We start from the raw sequence: 14,515 nt of genomic DNA, 5'->3' as shown, positions 1-14,515 counted from the left end.
TGTGAGGAAATGCCATCAGTGCCAGATACATGGAGATTGGATTCATTCTCCACCAACAGAGTTACATACGATGTCAGCACCCTGGCCGTTTGTGGCATGGGGCATGGATGTCATTGGGCCCATCGAGCCAGCAGCGTCCAACGGTCATAGGTTCATCCTAGTGACCATTGATTACTTCACCAAATGGGTTGAGGCTAAAACCTTCAAATCGGTAACCAAGAAGGCAGTGGTGGACTTTGTTCACTCCCATATCATCTGCAGATTTGGGATCCCAAAAGTGATCATCACGGATAACGGTGCGAATCTCAATAGCAGCCTGATGAAAGAGGTATGCCAACAATTCAAGATTACACACCGCAATTCCACCCCATATCGTCCTAAGGCAAATGGAGCAGTCGAAGCAGCCAATAAGAATATCAAGAAGATACTGCGAAAAATGGTGGAAGGGTCCAGACAGTGGCACGAGAAATTGCCCTTTGCTTTGTTGGGTTACCGCACTACCGTCCGGACTTCCATAGGCACAACTCCTTATTTGTTGGTGTATGGAACTGAGGCCGTGATACCAGCGGAGGTCGAAATTCCGTCCCTCCGAATTGTCGCTGAAGCCGGGATTGATGATGATGAATGGGTAAAAGCTCGATTGGAACAGTTGAGCCTGATAGATGAGAAAAGATTGGCAGCAGTGTGCCATGGTCAACTGTATCAGAAGAGAATGGCAAGAGCATATAACAAGAAGGTGCGCCCCAGGAAGTTTGAGGTAGGGCAGCAGGTGTTAAAGAAGATCCTCCCACATCAGGTCGAGGCAAAAGGCAAATTCGCCCCAAATTGGCAAGGGCCTTATATCGTGACCAGAATATTGTCCAACGGTGCTTTGTGTTTGACAGATGTCGAAGGTAGATGTGTCGACATGGCTATCAATTCAGATGCAGTCAAGAGATATTATGCGTAATTTCTTTAAATTATGGCAATTTTGGTTTATTTGTTTGTATTTGGCATTTATTGGATAATGAGATGACGGAGGCAATTCTTTCTTCTATCCAAACACTATTAACCCTCGCTTCCCCCTTTGAGCCTTGAGCAAATTCTTCCAATACCCCTCTTTTGGAATCACTAATTGGAAAGATACGAAAAAAGGGAAAAGAAACGAAAGGAAAAGAAAAGAAAGAGAAAAAGAAAAGGAAAAGAAAATGAAAAGAAAGAAAAGAAAAATCAAGGAATATAAAACCGTGGGAACTATGTTTGACCTGATTCCTCGAAGAGGATACGTAGGCGCCTCACGGCTCGGTCATAGTATGCATCATAGTAAATATAGGATGCATAATGTACATAGTGTGCATAATAGGCACAATGTGCGTAAACGCACATAGCTCAGCATAAGCATAAAAAATAAATTCCCCAAGCAAGAAAACTGGGGCAGAGGTTATGTTTTAAGTTCCAACAAAGGTTTGATTCCAAAAGTTGTAGCACATCACCCTTCAAGTTGTTTTCATTTTATAGCCTTTCTTCAATCCCACACCAAAACCAACATCGACATCCAAAAGACCTCCCGATCAATGTTCGAGAGATGCCAAATCCGGCAAATAAGGCCGAGAATAATACACTGATCCCCAGCAAAGAAAAGGATCGTAAGACTGGGAATGAGTTGATAGTCAAAAGAATCCCCGGAAGAGAGGGTCGTATCTACAACACACCGGATTCTCGAAAGAAATAAAATGAGAGAGTCTTATCGGTGAAAACCTTCACAGGCACCGAGAGGCGATGTAAGATGAGGGATGTGAAATGAGAGAGTCTTATTGGTGAAAACCCTCACAGGCACCATAAGGCGCCGGGAGATGAGAGAAAAGAGAGAGTCTCATTAGTGAAAACCCCTCGAAGGGCACTATGAGGCGACAAGATAGAGCAGCAAAAGCTACCACATTCGCAACAAGATGAACATCCATTTATCATCCCCAGCAAGTCAGACCGTCGGACAAATCGATTGATACAAATAGACTGGGTCGGGAATCTATGGTGCACGTCATGATCATGGGGACCAGTTGTGTCCTCCAGATAAGTTCTTTGGATTGTCTCCTCCCACAAAATATTGGTTCAGAAAGTTTTTCTTTTTTTCCATATCTTTATTTCTTTTCCTAAAATGTGTCTTGAAAGGATTTTTCAAAGCTTACTACCAGGAACCAAAGGGGAATTCATCCAGTGCAGGATAATACAAACAGTCTTAAAGGCCGGTCCCGGGCAATGCAGTGATTGTGCCCGGAAATTTTGGAAGAAGTAAGCTCCAAAAGGGAGTGGTTTCAGGAGTTAGAAGCAGACTCCCACATCATGTGTTTAAAGAGAAAGAAGAAAAGGGGATAAATTGAAAACCAATCCCCAGCCGGCTAGAGACCCCCAACAGGCAACTTTGCCCGCCAACCAATTATGGGGACAAAGAGCAAGAGAAAGGGAAGAGAGAAAAATGGCTTGCCAGAAAGGCACCACCACGATTAAAACTGACTAAATCCTTTTGTCTGTTGCAGGAGATCAAAGAATTGATGATGGCAGCAAGATGCAACGCCATGGAAGTCACCAAAAACCGGGGCAGAAAATTTTCTGCCGATTGTCGAAAATTTTCTGGAAGAACGGGAAAGCAATTTCAATACATTTAAGTTCTAGGTCGCCCACCAGTATAATGCGGGAATACTTTTAAGTTCTAGGTCGCCCACCAGTATAATGCGGGAATACTTTTAAGTTCTAGGTCGCCCACCAGTATAATGCGGGAATACTTTTAAGTTCTAGGTCGCCCACCAGTATAATGCGGGAATACATTTAAGTTCTAGGTCGCCCACCAGTATAATGCGGGAATACTCTTAAGTTCTAGGTCGCCCACCAGTATAATGCGGGAATACTCTTAAGTTCTAGGTCGCCCACCAGTATAATGCGGGAATACTTTTAAGTTCTAGGTCGCCCACCAGTATAATGCGGGAATACTTTTAAGTTCTAGGTCGCCCACCAGTATAATGCGGGAATACTTTTAAGTTCTAGGTCGCCCACCAGTATAATGCGGGAATACTCTTAAGTTCTAGGTCGCCCACCAGTATAATGCGGGAATACTTTTAAGTTCTAGGTCGCCCACCAGTATAATGCGGGAATACTTTTAAGTTCTAGGTCGCCCACCAGTATAATGCGGGAATACTTTTAAGTTCTAGGTCGCCCACCAGTATAATGCGGGAATACATTTAAGTTCTAGGTCGCCCACCAGTATAATGCGGGAATACTTTTAAGTTCTAGGTCGCCCACCAGTATAATGCGGGAATACTTTTAAGTTCTAGGTCGCCCACCAGTATAATGCGGGAATACTTTTAAGTTCTAGGTCGCCCACCAGTATAATGCGGGAATACTCTTAAGTTCTAGGTCGCCCACCAGTATAATGCGGGAATACTCTTAAGTTCTAGGTCGCCCACCAGTATAATGCGGGAATACTTTTAAGTTCTAGGTCGCCCACCAGTATAATGCGGGAATACATTTAAGTTCTAGGTCGCCCACCAGTATAATGCGGGAATACTTTTAAGTTCTAGGTCGCCCACCAGTATAATGCGGGAATACTTTTAAGTTCTAGGTCGCCCACCAGTATAATGCGGGAATACTTTTAAGTTCTAGGTCGCCCACCAGTATAATGCGGGAATACTCTTAAGTTCTAGGTCGCCCACCAGTATAATGCGGGAATACTTTTAAGTTCTAGGTCGCCCACCAGTATAATGCGGGAATACTTTTAAGTTCTAGGTCGCCCACCAGTATAATGCGGGAATACTTTTAAGTTCTAGGTCGCCCACCAGTATAATGCGGGAATACTCTTAAGTTCTAGGTCGCCCACCAGTATAATGCGGGAATACTTTTAAGTTCTAGGTCGCCCACCAGTATAATGCGGGAATACTTTTAAGTTCTAGGTCGCCCACCAGTATAATGCGGGAATACTCTTAAGTTCTAGGTCGCCCACCAGTATAATGCGGGAATACTTTTAAGTTCTAGGTCGCCCACCAGTATAATGCGGGAATACTTTTAAGTTCTAGGTCGCCCACCAGTATAATGCGGGAATACATTTAAGTTCTAGGTCGCCCACCAGTATAATGCGGGAATACTTTTAAGTTCTAGGTCGCCCACCAGTATAATGCGGGAATACTTTTAAGTTCTAGGTCGCCCACCAGTATAATGCAGGAATACTTTTAAGTTCTAGGTCGCCCACCAGTATAATGCGGGAATACATTCAGCTCTAGATTTTGGAATCAGTCACCCCACCTGAAGACGGAAGGGTACAACAGAGATCCCCAAACGGGAAACAATGAAATCCCCAGCACCAAGAAGCAGACAACTGCAGAGGCAAGCGCGCAACTCAAAAGGAAAAAGGAACGCGTCTCAAAAGAAGTAGTTTGGGAACGGTGTAGCATGCCCAGTATAACAATTCTGATGAAAAGCCATACCACTGAAGAAACCATTGGAAGATTTAAAGAAGAAAGTCGTATCCCCAGCAAATCAAGCAAAGTGATGAAACTGGCATTCAAACGTCAGCAAAGGACCAGCATCATCTCCCAAAGTCACAAGATAAAGGCATCGGAGGAAAGTGGTAGCCGACAAGAAAGCGAGGCAACAAGAACAAGTTGAAGATGGATAAGATTTCAGGATCCTCAGTTTAGCTTAGCTTCTTGTTTTCCTTTTAGAGCAATGTAATAGGGAGATCGGTTGAGCAGTAGCATCCTACAGCAGCATACAACAGCGCACAACAACAGCAAACACTACAGTCGCACGGTAGTCCCAGCTACCAAAATTTCCCGAACTACATTGACCTGATTCCTGTTTCAGCCCAGGATATGTAGGAAACCTCTGAAGCAAAGGTTCGGTCAAATCTTTTTCAAAAAATGCTTCACACGGAGTATTCGGACGGGCAAAAATCGCTCGCTTTATCTTTGCGCGAAAACCCTTCGTGTCTTCGTGCAAAGAGGGGCAGCTGTAAGCACGTGATTTTTGCTTCACGGACAATCGCTCCAAAAGAAAATAAAAATAGTGGCAAAAGGCTTCGCTGTACAATTTTTCGATCTTTCCGTGACATGTGTTGTTAGTCGTTTGTGAGTCTGTCCATTTTGTCCATTTTTTTTTTATTATTAAACAAAGTACAAAATGTGTATGATCTGGTAATTAGACCATAATTCATTCAGTAAAAGAAAAATTCACAAAAATATTCTAGGGTGCGATTTAACCTATTTAAATATTTTGATAATTATGTTTGTTTGAATTTCATTTTATTTTTAGTTTTAAGATTAGAAAAAAAAAGAAAAAAAAAAGGGAGAAAAGAATGAAGAAAACGGTTTGGGCCAAGGAAATAAACCAAAAATAGGCCCAAACCAATTCGATCAGGTCCAGTCCAAAACCGGCTACCCAGGCATCTCCTGAAACGACGTCGTTTCAGGCAAATCAATCTGAGCCGTCCGTCCCAGCCGATCCAACGGTTCAGGACCTCTTTCAGCGACCCATGTTCAAACCCGACCCAATAACCAATCCGACCCAACCCCTCACTTAAACCAAACGACCCCGTTTAACTATCAAACGACCCCGTCCCATTTCTCAGCATCAGATCTAAGCCGTTGAGATCATCTGATCTAACGGCTCAGATCCGATCAACCTCACCATATATAAACCTTCCCTTACACCCCACGCCCCCTATCCGAACCCCACCCCTCACTCGTCTCCTTCCCTGAACCCTGAAACCCCCAAACCCTAGCAGCCGCCCTAGTCTCCTTCGCCATTAAAGCCGGCGGCACGAACGCCGGTGACCACCCCCTGAACACCCTAAGACCCCCTCACTCCCCTGAACACGAATCCACTAACCACGAACCTCGAATCATCTCCTATCGTCTCGAATCTGGATTTGAAGATTCGAGACAAAACTCGATCTACACCAAACCTCACCATCTTTGTATCAGCCACTCCCCTAACCTTCCTCGTGACCAAACCAAGCTTGGTTTGGTCCGAATCTACCCACAACTCCTTAAAAATTAGATCTGAAAATCCAGAACTTGAAACACATGCACCTGGGGAATCCGGCCGGTCTTGACAAGGGTTTGAGGTCTAATAGACCTTAATCAAGGTGTTCTCATGTGAGAACACCCTGATTAAAGTTTGTTCGGCCTCAAGAGTTCGAAGTTGAATCTGATTTGGGTCCGTTTTGATTTCAAACTCTTTTGGTAAGTTTTCCTTTCTTTTGTTTTAGTTCTAATTAAGTTGTCAGCATGTTTCGTGGTGTTTGTTTGTTATGTTGTTATTTTTATTTCGGATTTCTTCCATCTCTGTTAAAGGCCTTTTATTTGGTCGATTGTCTTCTGTTTGTTCTGAATACTCTCTGTGATAAACATGATCGTCAGTTAGATTAATCGTCAAATGAACTAATTCATATAGGCCCAGTAATTTAACAAAAGTTGTCTGATACCCCTTAGGTCCCTGAACGTATTGTTTATGCGAGCGACTGATTATTACCTGCTATAATTAGTATAGTCGACTCGATAAATGTCGTCGATTAGTTTTCTATAACTAATGAATCGAATGAGCTAATAATGTCGCATGACTAATGAGCCTGTATTGTGATTTGAATGTTGGGCATTACCCATGAATGGTAGTTTGTAACTACATTGTAAACAATTAAAGGCCAGGTTGGGGCAGTTCTGAAATCGAATGTTCAAAGCCCAAAGTGCCCTGATGCTGCAATAGGCAGGGCAGTAATAATCCAGGGTTAACAAGGGCATTCTGGGGTGTTGAAAAAGACAGAAAAGATTAGTATAAATGGGCTGACAAGTAGGGTACTAATTTAGGATTAAACTAATACCAATGGGGAACAAGACACAAGGGTATGGGGCTTAAAATGAATAAACAAATGAGCCCATAATTCTGGATTAAACAAAAACCAGGCGTGGGGAATAAAGGGGGCTGACACCAAAAGATGTTTAGGGATGGGCTTTAAGGGGTATGGGCAGACTGCAAGTTGCAGATGGGGGGGGGGGGGCAGCCTAGCTGCACTTAGTCTTTGGCTTATAAATAGGCCATTCGAAAACAAAAAGGGGGCTGGACTTTTAGTCTTCAGAAAAAGAGAAAACAAAAGGCTGGAATTTTTAGTTTAAAAGCTGAAACTTTTAGTCTGAAGGAAGGTTTACTGAGTTTAAAGAAAGCTGAAAAACATAAGTTAGTTTCCAAATAGATTATAACCAAACACCATCTGAAAGTTGAATAAGAATTCATATTGGTCAAGCTGCCTTGGCCAAGTTCTGTCATCTGCACTGACTGAGCTGTTTGTTGGTTGCTGAACTGTTGTTATTTGCTGCATCGAACTTCTTTTACTTCTGGTGTGCATTACTCTTCGTCTGGAATTACTGGTTTGGCATTCGACTATTTGCTGGTTTCTTTTGTTCTGGGAACTATTGTTGGTTGTTCGCGGACTGTGGAAAACACTTGGTTTAGTTGGTTGATTGTTGTGTTGTTGCTGTGTGTCTGCCGCTGCTGTATTCACTGCATATTGCCTAGCTGATCATTCCTTTCTTCTTTGTCCTCCTTACCAGGTACACAATCGATACCACTAATGTAACTGAGAGTTTGAACATGAATGCAAAAGAGAGGACCTGCAGATTGTTTTTATATACACGTGGACTGTTGTGTTAAATGTCATGTAGTATATAGTAGTTACATTTTCGTCTGGATAATAGAAGTAGCCTACATGCTTAGTGTATCAATGTAGGATAATGAATGCTAGTCATGTATGTGTGCTGTTAGGTGAAAAACATTACCAGTGTAATAAGTTGTATTTTTAGACTTAGTCTGAGGGTGTAATATATTCTCTAATGTAAGCCGAATAGGAAAACTATCCACTTTAGTTAAAGTTCTTTCTCCTTTTGCCAGATTGTCCCATATAAATTGATAAACTCATTTCACAGAACAAAGAATCAGTTCTAGGCCTCAATCTCACGAAGGCCGAGCCCAAATCGAAACAAATCAGTTAGGCCCATATCGAAAAACAGGGGCCCAAGTCTGGCCATCTCGCATTAGCTAGGTTTGGGCCCATAATTTTCGACTAGTTGTCCATAATCGCAGTCACGTTTTATTATTCTGTAAAAGCATTTTAAATCCTGTTATAAGTAAGCTCGCAATCATGTAATCAATTGGGGCTATTTACTGCTTTCAATTAGTAGAGACAAACACCACAAGAAACGTAGTTGCTATAGGATATCCTTTTAAAATAAGGACGAGACGAGCCTCGACGGAAATAAACAAAACGCGCGGGTGCGGGGCCCTCGTTAAATGTATATTATTGAAGCATTTAGTTTCCAGGACGGGTTGCTTAGCAAATCTCACAACCCTCCTAAAATAACAACACGTTAGTCTTTTTAGGATACGCTTTAATAAACCTTACCTTCTTAAACTCGGGTGCACATTTATGTGACCCAAATCCAAATCTCGACGGATTCGAAATGTATTTCTAATCACGGGTACATTGATTGTGACGTGATCCGAGAGGCATATCCATGACGTCGCGAATTCCTTTTAAAAGTAGAACGAGACGAGCCTCGTCAAATAAAATAGACTCAGCGGCGGGGCCCTCTAACTGTATATACATTACAACACTTAGAATTCGGGACATGCCGTTTAGCAAATTTTACGGCCTTCCCCAAAACAACCATACGTTAGTTGTTTTAGGCGCGTCTTAAATAATTTATTTTTCTTAAATCGGGTGCACATTTATGTGACCCAAATCCAAATCTCAACCGAGTCAAGGTATGTCAATAATCACGGGTGCATTGATGTAACGTGGTTCGAGATATGTTTTCACGACGTTGCAAGTCCTATAAAAATAACAGTGAATGATAAAAGCGGTTTAAAAGATAAAATTGGCACATAAGTTCATGCTTGTATAAAATCAGATAATCAAGCCGAATATAACAATTGAGCGACCGTGCTAGAACCACGGAACTCGGGAATGCCTAACACCTTCTCCCGGGTTAACAGAATTCCTTATCCGGATTTCTGGTACGCAGACCATAATATAGAGTCATTATTTTCCTCGATTCGGGATTAAAATTGGTGACTTGGGACACCCTAAATCTCCCAAGTGGCGACTCTGAAATAATTAAACGAATCCCGTTTCGATTGTCCTTTAATTGGAAAAAACTCCCCCTGCGCCCCTCGGGCGCGGAAAAAGGAGGTGTGACAAATACAATCAAGGAAGGTAAAACAACTTACTTCATGAGAGAACAAGATAAGGAATCTGATAAAATTAAGTTCCCTTGCATTCAGAATAACTAGTCATATGTCTGGTTCAATTCTCAATAAAATCAGATAAGGAAATAGCAGAGGGACCAGATAGGGATCAGTTTCCCTCGTCATTGTACAGTCAACTCTACATATGTAAAAGCTGTTGCATTGTACCGTCTGGTAGGCTGATGTATTGTACCGTCTGGCAGCAGCACATCTGTAGCTTTCTAAGGTCAAACTAAAGGGCACTTTATTGCATCATCCTTGATGACATCACACACATACATTATCAACATCAGGCAAGAGATTTCATCTCTCTAACACTTGCAAAATCAAAAGAAAATATTCTCTCAAGTGCTAGCCACAACCTCTCTCAAGAACAAAGCTGCTGCAACCTCAAGGACCAGATCCATAGATTGAAGATATCTTAAGTCCGTAGGTTTGTTGAGTCTTTGTTATTTGTTCTTCATTTGTAACTCCTACTTAGCTTAGTTAGAAGCATTGTGTAGGAAACCCTTTGTAAATCATAAACTCTTGTGTTTGTGTCTTGGCTAGAATTAGTCGACTTGTAAAGTCCTTGTAATAGAATTATTACAAAGTGGCTTGTAATAGTGTTGTTACAAGTTAGTGAATGATTAAGTCTTTGCAATAGAGTTATTACAAAGTGGCTTGTAATAGTGTAGTTATAATTTAGTGAGAAATTAAGAGGTTAATTCCTAGGTTATAATAGGTTGTAATCTAAAGATTGCTCAGTAGTAAAGTTGAAAACCTACAAGGGTAGGTCGTGATTTTTAATCCCGTTGAGCTGAGAGTTTTCCACGTAAAATTCCTCTGTGTTCTGTATTTACTGCCGATTTACTGTGGGAACAAATAGAGAACCTGATTCCCTATACTGATAGTCTGTTGCTTACAATGGGAACTGATAGAGAACCTGGTTCTCTATACAATTTGGTAGACGCTTAGTTTCTATCACCTCTTTTATTATGATTTCGCGTCTGTCAGAATTACGGAATATTGAAGCATTTTTAATGCAGCGTTAAATAACAAAGGGTGAAACAAAAACCTAAACATTAAAATAGGCAGAAAATAAAGCCGAAATTTATATATCAAACTTTGCAAACATAAGGCAAACATTTGTCTTTAAACCCCAAAACAAGACATGGGTAAACCAACCGATTATTGACGAAAGGAACATAAGCGGTGGAGTTGTCATCTGAATCTCTAAGTTCTGCACTCTTTTTTTTCCTTCGTCCGGTTTTTGTCTCTATTGGGTTTTTCAGCAAGGTTTTTAATGAGGCAGAGGCAAGGATAAAAAAGATAAAATCTTTCACTTTCCGATCATATCACAGTGAATAACCGAAAAGTGGGGAACTGTCTGTATTGGTGAAAAATAGACTCGTCACCTGGGTCTATTAAATGGCGACACGTGTCAGCAAAGTTTGGAGAACAGTGAATAATGACATGTAAAGATGATATGTGAAACACTTCCGAGACCGAACATACTCGTACCGTGCATGTTAGTGTAGAAACTGATCATCATAAAATAGCACGGATCAGGTGCGGGAGAATATCTAGTAATTACAAATGAGGAAGGAATCAATTAATCCTAGATTATATGGGATTTACCATCATTGCACCATCAGTTACAAATCAATTATGTAACATACAATAAATGCAATAAATGATTGTAACGGTTAGAATAAGGCAATCAATTACAAGATTGACTCAACAGGTACGAGATTGACTCAACGGGCACAGGATTCACTCATCAGTTACGGAATTAATTCATCAGTTATGGATTTAACTCATCAGTTACGGAATTCCAGCATTTACACAGCTGATACAAGTGGGTGTGGGTTTGGCCCCCATAGAGGACAAGATGCGGGAAGCAAGACTCAGATGGTTCGGGCATATTCAGAGGAGGAACACTGATGCACCGGTGAGAAGGTGTGAGCGATTGGCTGTGGTGGGTACGAGGAGAGGTAGAGGGAGACCTAAGAAGTATTGGGGAGAGGTGATCAGGCAGGATATGGCGCGACTTAGGGTTACTGAGGACATGGCCCTAAATAGGGAATTATGGAGATCGAGCATTAAGGTTGTAGGTTAGGGGAAATTGTGATTTCTTTTTTACCGCGCACTGGAGTGAGACTATCCAATTAGGAATTAGTTTTAGGATGCTATTGATCAGCTACTGATGATGGGCTTTATCTGCTGTTTATTAGTATACCTTACATCTTTCTCGTATTTCCTATATCTCTTATATTGCTGTTACTTTGTTATTTTATGGTATTTATGTTATGTTATGGATTTTATGGTATTTTATGTTATTTTATTATAAGTCTATTGATAGTACTAATATAGTGTCTCTTGTTGCCTTCTTGAGCCGAGGGTCTCCTGGAAACAGCATCTCTGCCCCTCGGGGTAGAGGTAAGGTCTGCGTACATATTACCCTCCCCAGACCCCACTTGTGGGATTACACTGAGTTGTTGTTATTGTTGTTGTTGTACACAGCTGATACAAGTCTTCCAAAAGTAACAGATGGATTGAGTAAATGCTCATAATGGACCCATAATTCAAGGAGAATAGTTATTTAGATTTAGCCCTATAAATAGACATACTTTTACCATCATCACGAGAATCTAATTTTCTTCTCTACAATTTTATACATTGTAATTTATAGCATATTGCTCTCAAGTTAGCCATAGTTCGGCCCTTCAAGCATCATTCAATAAGAATTCTTTTTTCTTTGCTTTATTTTTATTATATTATCTGTCATTGAATTTATTTTCCACATCTCTATCACGATGCATTAACGAAAATTTATATCTTTCGGATTGAATCGATTGCTTGTGGCCTGTCATATAAAATTATTGCTTTGACCTTGAAAACTATTTTTTGGGTTAAACAATTTTCATTACAGAAATAATCAAATGGTAGAACTATGTTTGTGTTTCATCATCTTAGTGCTTGTGGTTTTATAGATGGAGTTGTTTCAGTGGCACGACAGTCTCTGCAAGGGGTCGCAAACCGTAAAATTTTCTGACCAAACGATTGACATGCAGTAGCGTCCTTCGTTTTCGTGCTGCTGATCTTGGCATGACCATTATTGAGTTGGCTGGCCCCATTGTTGAGATTAGACTCATTGATCCCTGATCTCTTGTTGTTGTTTCCTACTGAATTAGATTGCTTGAGCGATTGAGCTTGAGTTGGCTGTGGTTGGATTGTTTGTGGTAAGAGCTGACCCTTATAGAACAAAATATCAGCTGGGCAGTTACTAATAGTTGGATTCACAGCTGTGTTCTGAGTTACATGACCAAATTCAAATGATTCTTTTTTGGCTAGAGATGAGGAGATGTTATAATTGCTCCGTGCCTGAATCGACGGTAGATCCTGAATACACACCAGGCCTGTAAAGGAGAGTGAATCACTCGATACAGAATCTCTGGCATCATAAACTGATGCTTTTTTCTTCGCCATATATGCGATGTTGCTTGCTTGTTGAACAACTATGTTATCCGACTCTTGGTCTTTTATACACAAATTGAAATGGAGCCGTTTGGAACCAACATTGAAACTGACTTCAACATTAATTTGGTATATTTTAGTTGTACATTTGTTGGTAGTCACTTTCTCAGTTGAATAACTTGTGATGTGGAGTTATGATTTGGTGGATATTACAAAGTAAAATTGAAAATGAGAGTGATGAGACATTCTGTTGTTGCCCTTAGGTTTGTATTTTGTGATAACTTGATTCATTTGTTGGACAGTCCTAGCTCAAAGGAACAGCGTAATTATCGACTAATTTTGACCCAAAGTCTTGCGGCAAGTACAAATATTAACAGACAAATTAGACGTTAATAACATAACGGATAGGGATGAAAATTGGAAGTAGCTTCATACATGACCTTGTGAATAATTAGTACTCCTCAATCTCATTTTATATGACTATTTGATTGGATAAAGTTTAAGATAGTTCGATTTCTTTTAATTATGTTAGTGGTAGTAAAAGAATAAATTATAAAATAATGGTTGGAAAAATAGCTTGACAGAGAAAACACCGTAATGTCAAGTTGACATGCTTGATGAATTTGAATTCTTCGAAATTCTGTAAATTATTTAGAACAATATTATTAGCAGAACAATATCAACATTTTAGATCGTCCAAAACTAAAAGTTCGTCGTAGAAATGACACTAGGTTGCCATATTAAAAGACTACTATTTAGAAATTAGTCTGTGGGTCCTGAATTTTAGTTTTTCAATTCAATTTTTCAAGATAAAAATATTTGAATTATCTTAAAGTTAAGATTTTTGGTTTGAATTTTAGAATAAAATAAATACTGAATAATTTTCAAATAGCATCCGTGAAAATGACTATCTATGCCGTGTGACGATGGGAATACAAGGTCTCTCCAATGGGCCGGGAGTATAAGGTCTCAGATGGGCCGATCACTAAACGCTTACGGGCCTTTTTTTAAAGTCCGGCTATAAAACTAAGGCCTTTGCTAGTAATAATGTAGAACTTTTTTATTTTTTGCCCGCGCCAGAAACTATTTATATTCGATAGCCGAAAAAGGTAAAAATAGCACGGATTAGCTAGTTTTTGGGTTGGTATTGAAAAATAGTCAGCATTTGTAAAGTTATTGAAAAAATAATCACTATTTTGCCGCAATACGGACAACTCCAGCATAATATACTGGAGATTGGTGCTATGAATTTCCAGCATATTATGCTGGAACTCCGAAAGTTCCAGCATAATATACGGGAGATTGGAGCACTTGTGTATGAACCTCCAGCATATTATGCTGGAACTCCAGTATATAATGCTGGAAGTTCACATATAAAAAATTCGAACTCCAGTATATTATTCTGGAATATTTTTCGGATTTTTAACAATATTTTAGTTCAGATTTATCTTTACATGAAAAGTGGCTAAATTTCGATTACTTTTGAAACTGTGGTTATTTTTCAATTACTACTTGTAAATCTGGCTATTTTTTATTTTATTGTTGTACATAACATACAAAACATATATATATATATATATATATATATATATATATATATATATTATTATTATTATTTTGTGAACAACTATACAGTTTTATTTTTCCAATAATACCTCGTTCCTCTTGCTTATGTGACACCAATTGATTGTAACCCGAGTTTAACATATTCAATGACTATCAAATTCGATAATATCGAACATAAAACAAAAAAATATCTGAATTCCAGCATCTGTGAGAATTATATAAAATA

The sequence above is a fragment of the Nicotiana sylvestris genome, chromosome 2, assembly GCF_000393655.2.
Source record: "Nicotiana sylvestris chromosome 2, ASM39365v2, whole genome shotgun sequence".
NCBI lineage: Eukaryota > Viridiplantae > Streptophyta > Magnoliopsida > Solanales > Solanaceae > Nicotiana > Nicotiana sylvestris.
This window is presented reverse-complemented; position numbering follows the sequence as displayed.